Source organism: Saccopteryx bilineata, chromosome 3 (assembly GCF_036850765.1).
Source record: "Saccopteryx bilineata isolate mSacBil1 chromosome 3, mSacBil1_pri_phased_curated, whole genome shotgun sequence".
Taxonomy (NCBI): domain Eukaryota; kingdom Metazoa; phylum Chordata; class Mammalia; order Chiroptera; family Emballonuridae; genus Saccopteryx; species Saccopteryx bilineata.
Genome location: NC_089492.1, coordinates 250,773,568 through 250,782,992, shown reverse-complemented (window position 1 = coordinate 250,782,992; position 9,425 = coordinate 250,773,568). Strand labels below are relative to the sequence as shown.

Genomic DNA, 9,425 nt, shown 5'->3' with positions numbered 1-9,425 from the left:
CAGTGCAGGCACATAAAGGAAAGTTAACCCAACCTTACAAGAATTTATTGCTCTTCTTAGAAATCAGCAGACACCAGTCAATAACCAAATGCCAAGTCTGTTCATCTTTGGACTTCTTTGTAGCCCTGTGTTTAGCTACCCTGATCCAAATAAGAAAGAAGATCATTAAGCAACTAACCAGCTGAAAAAGCCAAATAACTTCTTTATTTATCCCATACAAATCCCTTAGTCTGTGAGCAACTCAGAACTCATTACTCACAGAGTCTTTAGTTTCCCAGCTTGCAAGTCAAAACCCTTGTAATAATCTCATCTTTCTGCTTTGTTTTATTCATTATGCAGAGGTTGGTTTTTACAAAGGAAATAATAATGTTTTTTGAAAAAAAAATTTTTTTTTTTAGGAATCCAAACATTCAGTTTCTTAAACTAAGGCAGTGAAGCCATAGCATGAAATAAAGCTGCAGTCATTTGAAACAAATGAATGATTTTATAAAGCCAAAATCAAAAAACTTAAAACATGAAAAATTCGTTAAGTATGAGGAAGTAATGAAACACAAAAGTAACTACAGAATTACACATATATTTAAATCTCAGACCTGGGAAACGGACTATACACAGCCTTCTAGGGGAGAAGAGAAGCGCCTTATATGTTCTGACAGTACTGCACCTTTGGCTTATTTTCAGTGGTTGGTGGAACATGAATAGGAACCACATTGTTGCTTGGAGACATGTCATTTTCATGTCTGTCTGACATTTGCTTCTGGGAAACAATGTGGTATATCTCTGTCAGAATAGTCTGAAAAGCAGCTTCTACATTTGTAGAGTCTAGAGCAGATGTCTCAACGAATGACAAACCATTCTTTTCTGCAAAAGCTCTTGCTTCATCTGTAGGATCTGCCCTGAGATGGCGCAAATCACTCTTATTGCCCACAAGCATGATAACAATGTTACTATCGGCATGATCTCTCAGTTCTTTCAGCCATCGCTCTACATTTTCATATGTGAGGTGTTTAGCAATGTCATAAACCAATAAGGCACCTACAGCTCCATGATAGTATGCTCCATGATGTTATTGCTTGATATCGCTCTTGCCCTGCTGTGTCCCATATCTGTGCCTTTATTGTTTTCCCATCAACTTGGATGCTTCTGGTGGCAAACTCTACTCCAATGGTGCTCTTGCTTTCAAGATTAAACTCATTTCGAGTAAATCGAGGCAGAAAATTACTCTTTCCAACACCAGAATCTCCAATAAGGACAAGTTTGAAGAGGTAGTCATACTCGTCGTCGCGGGTGCCCACTGCGCGGCCGAGGAGTTTTGAAAATTTTTAATTAAACAAAATGTCAAAGAATATAAAGGCTAGCCCTGGCTGGATGCCTAATGGAAAAAGTGTCTTCTGGGCGTGTGAAGGTCGCAGGTACCATCAGTCTGGTATGTGTTTCTGGCAAATACCAGAAACAATCAATGAGTGCACAACTAAATGGAACAACTTAAGTGGAACAAGAAGTTAATGCTTTTCTCTTTCTCTGTCTCTCTCTCCCTCTCTCCCTCTTCCCTCTGACTCCGCCCTCTAAACAGTGGGGAGAAAAGAATATAAAGACTAATGGCATTAACTACATTCAACTAAAACTTCCCATAAATACTTGAATTCCTCGTGATCTTCAACAAATAATCATAGAAATTTTACTTGAACACTGCCAGTGACGGAACGCATATTGAGGTAGACAATTTTATTTTCAGAAATTAAGTATATATTTTTCTGAAATCTTCCTCCTTCACAACATACTTTCATCCTATTGCTACCCTATCTTCAAGTCACACAAAATTAATCTCATTTTTCTTTACACTGCTGCTCTTTAAATATGTGAGGAAACATTATGTTCTAATTTCCCCTCACCCAGGCTAAACATTCCATTTCCTTCAAAATTTCTTCATGTACACAATGGAGTTTTCTCACATTTCCAGTTTTTCTTTTCTGGACATGTTCCAGTCTGTCTTGTTTTTTTTTTCTCTAAAAAACAAACAAACAAACAAACCAAATTCTGTATTCCAGTAGTATTTTGACTACAATTAAGAAAATTACTTTTCATTTTAAATGCTGTTAATATAAATGAATATTGACCTTTTTAGACATCAAAAACTATAGACTCACATCAAGTTTCTAATAAAATAAAGCTTTTAAGATTTTTGTTTTACATATGCTGCAGCTAACAAACATGCAATTGATTTTTTGGACATAAATTCACAATAATTTAACCTTATGAAATTGCATCTTATTGTTGATGATTCCGTCATTCCAGTCTGTTGAGATCTTTTAAAATCCTGATTATCTCATTTAACAAATAAACTAACTTTTCATTTTTCTCAATCAAACTTGATTGATACATTATGTTTCTCCAAGATAGTGAATTAAATACCAAACATGAGAAAACAAAAAGCTCTAGCACTAGCTTTAAAAAATTATTTATTAAATAAACTACTTATTTTATAACAGTTTTAGATGTACTGAATTGATACTAAAATTGTACAGAGAGATATCCCACATCCAGTTTCCCCAATTATTGACATCTTCCATTCTTCGTATGGTGTATTTGTCACAATTAATGAGTCAATATTGATAAATTATTATTAAGTAAAGTCCATAGGTTATTCAGATTTCCTCCATTTTTCCCTAATGTCCTTTTTGTGTCCCAGGATTTCATTTGGGATACCACACTATATTTAGTCGCATCTCTTTAGAATCCTCTTGGTTATGCCAGTTTCACAGACTTTGTTTTTATGACCTTGACAGTTTTGAGGAGTGCTGGCTAAGTATTTTGTGGTATTTGCCTGATATTTTCCTCATGAATATACTGAGGGTATAGGTTTTGGGGAGGAAAACCATAGTGGTAAAATGCCAATCTTATCAAATCATGACAATATGACTACTATCAATGCTATACATATGACTTATCATTGTTGATGCTAGTTTGGCCCCATGGCTAGAGATACCATTTGTCAGGATTCTCCACTATAAAGTCATACTTTCTGTTTTAAAAATAATCTCTTTTCATAATTTATTCTATGGAAGAAAGTCACTAGTTGCAACCCACACTTACAAAATGGAGATTTATGCTTCATCTCTTTAAAGGTGGATTATCTACATAAATTATTTGGAATTATTCTACATGAGATACTTGTCTATTTTCTTATTCATTTATTCATTTATCTATTTATAACAATATAGTGTTATGAATATTAATTTTAGACTTGGGGTTATAATCCAGTACTACTTTATTTATTTTGTTGTTCAAATTGCCCCAGCTTTGGCTATTGGCAGCTCCTTCCATTGGCTACTGTATCCCTTTGACATACCTCCTTCATTGTAGGTGTTAGCTTGAGTGTTTTCTTACTTTTCAGCACTGCTTTCTTTTTTTATTTTAAACATATTTTTAATGACATACAATATTATATAAGTTTCATGTGTACAACCCAGTGACTAGACATTCTATAATTTACTAAGTGATCACTTCAAAAATCTAGTACCCATCTGACACCACACATAGTTATTATAGTATTGTTTGTTTGTTTGTTTATTTATGTGAGATAAGGGGAGATAGTGAGACAGACTCCCCCAGGGCCCCCTACCAGAATCCACCCAGCAATCCCCATTTGGAGCTGATGCCAGAATCAACCAAGATATTTTTAGCCCTTGAGGCTGCCATTCAGACCAAATGAGCTATCTTCAGTGCCCACGTTCAAATCAATAGAGCTACTGGCTCTGGGAGGAGAAGAGGGAAAGAAGGGGGAGATAGAGGGGAAGAGAAGCAGATGGTCTCTTGTCTTGTGTGCCTTGACCAAGAATCAAACCTGGGATGTGTATATGCTGGGCTGACACTCTATTCACTGAGCCAACCGGCCAGGGCCTATAATATTTTTTTTTTTAATAAATTTTTATTAATGTTAATGGGATGACATTAATATTTCAGGGTACATATATTCAAAGAAAACATGTCTAGGTTATCTTGTCATTAAATTATGTTGCATACCCCTCACCCAGAGTCAGATTGTCCTCCGTCACCCTCTGTCTAGTTTTCTCTGTGCCCCTCCCCCTCCCCCTAACTCTCTCCCTCCCTCCCTCCTGCGTCCTCCCTCCCCCCACCCCTGGTAACCACCACTCTCTTGTCCATGTCTCTTAGTCTCGTTTTTATATTCCACCAATGTATGGAATCATGTAGTTCTTGTTTTTTTCTGATTTACTTATTTCACTCCGTATGATGTTACCAAGATCCCACCATTTTGCTGTAAATGATCTGATGTCATCATTTCTTATGGCTGAGTAGTATTCCATAGTGTATATGTGCCACATCTTCTTTATCCAGTCTTCTATTGAAGGGCTTTTTGGTTGTTTCCATGTCTTGGAGGGGCCTATAATATTATTGACTATATTCCCTACGCTGTACTTTACATCCCCATGACTATTCTGCAATTGCCAATTTGTTCTTCTAAATCCCTTCATCTTTTCCTCCCTCTCCCAACCTTCCTCCCATCTGGCAACCGCCAAAATGTTCTCTGTATCTATGAGTCTGTTTTAGTTACTTGATTATTTATTCTGTTTTTCAGATCTATTTTTGTCTGGTGTAAGTATCGCTACCTCAGGTTTTGTTTGTTTCCATTTTCATGAAATATCTTTTTCCATCCCTGTAGATTCAGTCTGTGTGTGTCTTTTGATCTGAAGTGGGTCTCTTGCAGACAGCATATGTAAGGGTCTTGTTTTGCTATCCATTCAGCCTCCATATGTTTTTTGATTGGAGCATTTAATCCATTTGCATTTAAAATAATTGCTGACAGATACGTATTTCTTGCCAATACATTACTCACATTTTTTATCTTCTTCCTTTAAAATGTTTTATTGATTGATTTATTTTAGAGAAATGTAGAAGGGGAGGGAGAGAGAGAGAGAGAAGCATTCATTAATTGTTCCACTTAGTTGTGCATTCACTGGTCACTGTCTGTTTGTTCCCTGACTGAGAATCAAACCTGCAATCTTGGGGTTTCAGGACCATGCTTTAACTAACTGAGCTAACTTACCAGGACTCTTCTTATTCTTCTTTTTCTTCTTAAAGATGACCCTTTAACAATTCTTATAATATTCATTTGGTAGTGATGAACTCCTTTTGCTTTTTCTTGCAGGAAGCTCTTTATTTCTCCTCCAATTCTAAAAAATATTTTATTGATTGATTTTTAGAGGGGGGGGGAGAGAGAGAGAGAGAGAGAGAGAAGGGGGAGGAGCAGGAAGCATCAACTCCCATATGTGCCTTGACCAGGCAAGCCCAAGGCAACCTCAGTGTTCCAGGTTGACGCTTTATCCCACTGTGCCACCACAGGTCAGGCATCTCCTCCAATTCTAAATGATAGTTTAGCTGGGTAGAGTAATCTTGGTAAGCAAGTAATCCTTGCTTTTCATTACTTTGAATATTTTCTGCCAATTCCTTCTAGCCTGAAATGTTTCTCTTGAGAAAACAGCTGACAGTCTTATGGGAGTGCCATTATAAATAAGTAACTGCTTTTTTTTTCTTTTTTTCTGCTTTTAAGATTTTCTTTGTCTTTAACTTTTGCCATTCTAATTATGATGTATCTTGGTGTGAGTCTTTTTGGGTTGATCATGTTTGGGACTCTCTCTGCTTCCTGGACTTGTATGTCTACTTCCTTCACCAAGTTAAGTAAGTTTTCTGTCATTACTCTTTTCAGACACATTTTTAATTCCTTGCTCTCTCTTCTCTGTCTGTTACCCCCCTGGTGTAAATGTTAGTACATTTGAAGTTGTCCCAGTAGCTCCCTATACTATCCTCATCTTTTTGAATTTCTTTTTTCTTTTGCTGTTCTGATTGGGTGTTTTCTGTTTCCATATCTCCCAAATTTGTGATTTTACCCTTTGCTTTATCTACTCCACTGTTGATTCCCTGAAATGTAGTTTGTATTTCAGTTATATATTCTTTATCTTTGACTGTTTTTATTTCTATCTTCTCTTTGTTTCCTATCTCTTTGTTTAAGTTCTCACTAAATCCGCCTACTCTTCCCCTAAGCTTACTGAACATCCTTATAACCAGTGTTTTGAACACTGCCTCAAGTAGATTGCCTGTCTCCATTTTGCTTAGTTTTTTTTCTGGGGTTTTGTTCTGTTCTTTCATTTGGGACACACTTATTTATTTCCTCATTTTGGTCATCTCCCTGTGTTTGTTTCTATGTATTAGGTAGAGTTGTTATGTCTCCCAGGCTTGGTAGAATGACCTTATATATGTCTGGTAGGGTTTAGTGGCACATCTTCCCCACTCACCCAAGCTAAGTATTCCAGGTACACCCCCTGTGTGGGCCGTGTACACTCTCCTAGTGTAGTTGTGTTGGGTTTTTTTGTATTTTTTCTGAAGCTGGAAATGGGGAGGCAGTCAGACAGACTCCCGCATGTGCCCGACAGGGATCCACCCGGCATGCCCACCAGGGGGCGATGCTCTGCCCATCTGGGGCATCGCTCTGTTGTGACCAGAGCCACTCTAGTGCTTGGGGTAGAGGCCAAGGAGCCATCCCCAGCGCCCGGGGCCATCTTTTGCTCCAATGGAGCCTCGGCTGTGGAAGAGAGAGACAGGGAGGAAGGAGAGTGGGAGGGGTGGAGAAGCAGGTGGGTGCCTCTCCTGTGTGCCCTGGCCGGGAATCGAACCCAGGACTTCCGAATGCCAGGCGGACGCTCTACCACTGAGCCAACCGGCCAGGGCCTGTAGTTGTGTTTTGATTGCTGTTGGTACCTCAATAGGAAGAATTTACCTTCAGGCTGATTCACTGCAAGGACTAACTACAACCTCCAGGGACGATCAGCTGTACAGGGATCAACCCCACAGAGCCGGACTTACTTCAGCAGGGGTTTGGTGCCTGCTGAGTCTGCCCCTTGGGCTAATGATTAGTTCTATAACATCAGGCAAACAAAGGTTTTAGAGAAAGCTTACAAGATAATAAATATGAAGTGGTTGAGAACTAGAAATTAATAGTACAGGTTAAAAACCACTATATTACTCTAGAGAAAATAAATAGGGTTATTTAATAGTGCCCTTGAAGACTAAGACACTTATTTCAGTACCTAAAGAGATCTAGACATTACTGAAAACATGATATGGTTTTCATATCAAAGAATCACTTGATATGGTTCATTGTTCAGGAAGACTTAGGATACCGATTTAAGATTCTAACCAGGGGTCCCCAAACTTTTTACACAGGGGGCCAGTTCACTCTCCCTCAGAGTGTTGGAGGGCTGGACTATAAAAAAAACTATGAACAAATCCCTATGCACACTGCACATATCTTATTTTAAAGTAAAAAAACGAAACGGGAACAAATACAATATTTAAAATAAAGAACAAGTAAATTCAAATCAACAAACTGACCAGTATTTCAACGGGAACTATGCTCCTCTCACTGACCACCAATGAAAGAGGTGCCCCTTCCAGAAGTGCAGCGGGGGACGGATAAATGGCCTCAGGGGGCTGCATGTGACCCATAGGCCGTAGTTTGGGGACACCTGTTCTAACCCATCTGTCTCTCTGGAGATCAAATTCAGGGTGCAGGGAACTGCTGCTCTTTGAGTTTCACTGTGCCACCCAATGACAACAAGAAGAAAGATGCCAGAAAGGTGGCTAAGAAAGACAAAGACCCAGTGAACAAATCTGGGCAAGGCCAGAAAGAAGTCTAAAAGCAAATTTTGGGACAAGCTCAATAACCTAGTCTTGTTTGACAAAGCAACATATGACAAATTATGTAGGTAGTTCCCAACTATAAGCTTATAAACCCAGCTGTTGTCTCTGCAAGACTGAAGGTCCATGGTTCTTTGGCCAGGGCAGCCCTTCAGGATCTCCTTAGTAAAGAATTTATTAAATTAGTTTCAAACACAGAGTTCAAGTAATTTCTACTAGAAACGCCAAGAGTAAGAATGTCCCAGCTGCAGGTAAAGATGCATGAACAACGGGTTCCACAAGCTGTACATTTTGAAAAATAAAAGCTATTTTGATTGTTAATGTATTAAATTTATAAATTAATAAAGGAAGAAATAGCATTTTTCTATGCTAATAAAATATATATTTTTGTTTAATTTGTTTATGTCCATCAGGTCTATGCTTTTCAATATGTTTTGCATGGTTCTTATAACTGGATATTCTTCAGACTGATTTTTTGGTGATGTTTGTCATCAGTGTTTTGTTACCATACATAGTATATGATAATATGGTTTTTATATAAGGTTGTATTATCATATATAGTAAAATTTTATTTTTACCTATTTATTTTATAGACTAGTTTAGTAAAGTTCCTCAAGCTTTTAAAAATTTTTAATTGATTCTCCCAGATACTCTAGATATTCAATCATATTATCTGCAAATAATACTTTTGCTTCTTTCTTCCTGAATCATTACCTTTTATATTGTATTTCATCTCTATATATTGACTATGACTATCACAAACCTATATGTGCTTATACCAAAACCTTCCAAGATATAAGATATCTATGTAGCATATAGTGAAACTGGAAATAAAACAGTTGACTGAAATTATCTATGAGCAGCTGTTCTAGTCCTTTAGATACTACTGGAAGGTCATGTTATGCCAACAAGTTGGTTTTGAATTTGTTTTACTTTTATTTTTATTTTTATTTTTTTTCATTTTTCTGAAGCTGGAAACAGGGAGAGACAGTCAGACAGACTCCTGCATGCGCCCGACCGGGATCCACCCGGCACGCCCACCAGGGGGTGATGCTCTGCCCATCCTGGGCGTCGCCATGTTGCGACCAGAGCCACTCTAGCGCCTGAGGCAGAGGCCACAGAGCCATCCCCAGCGCCCGGGCCATTTTTGCTCCAATGGAGCCTCGGCTGCGGGAGGGGAAGAGAGAGACAGAGAGGAAAGTGCGGCGGAGGGGTGGAGAAGCAAATGGGCGCTTCTCCTGTGTGCCCTGGCCGGGAATCAAACCCGGGTCCTCCGCACGCTAGGCCGACGCTCTACCGCTAAGCCAACCGGCCAGGGCTTGTTTTACTTTTAGACTTAAATTCCAAGTGATTGAAGTAATTACATCCTGGTTATTATGAAAAGTAAGCATAAATTCTTTTTGGAGAAAACAATCTTAATTTAGATCTTCATAATTCTATATTTTGAATTTAATAAATTATATGAACTCACAATACCAAACACAAGAAAACAAGTCACCATGAGTAAGAGCAAAACAGCAACAAATTTAGACCTCTAGTAACTTCATATATTAAAAGATTATATTAAAATACAAAATACATACATTATTATATTTAAAATTATCAATAAACAAGATACAATCAAAATGATCAAGTAAATTTAAAAGTAAATAGAACTTGTATAAATAAAAAAATTAAATTGAAAATTAAAAAAAATTTTAAACACAGTTTAT

General features: G+C 37.8%; 2 pseudogenes; one reads left to right on the top strand and one right to left on the bottom strand.

Moving 5' to 3' along the window:
- Positions 1 to 393: 393 nt before the first annotated feature.
- On the bottom strand, positions 394 to 1,313 carry LOC136330030 (ras-related protein Rab-11A pseudogene; annotated as a pseudogene).
- Positions 1,314 to 1,375: 62 nt separating this feature from the next.
- LOC136330029 (small ribosomal subunit protein eS25-like) lies at positions 1,376 to 7,978 on the top strand (annotated as a pseudogene).
- Positions 7,979 to 9,425: the final 1,447 nt, after the last annotated feature.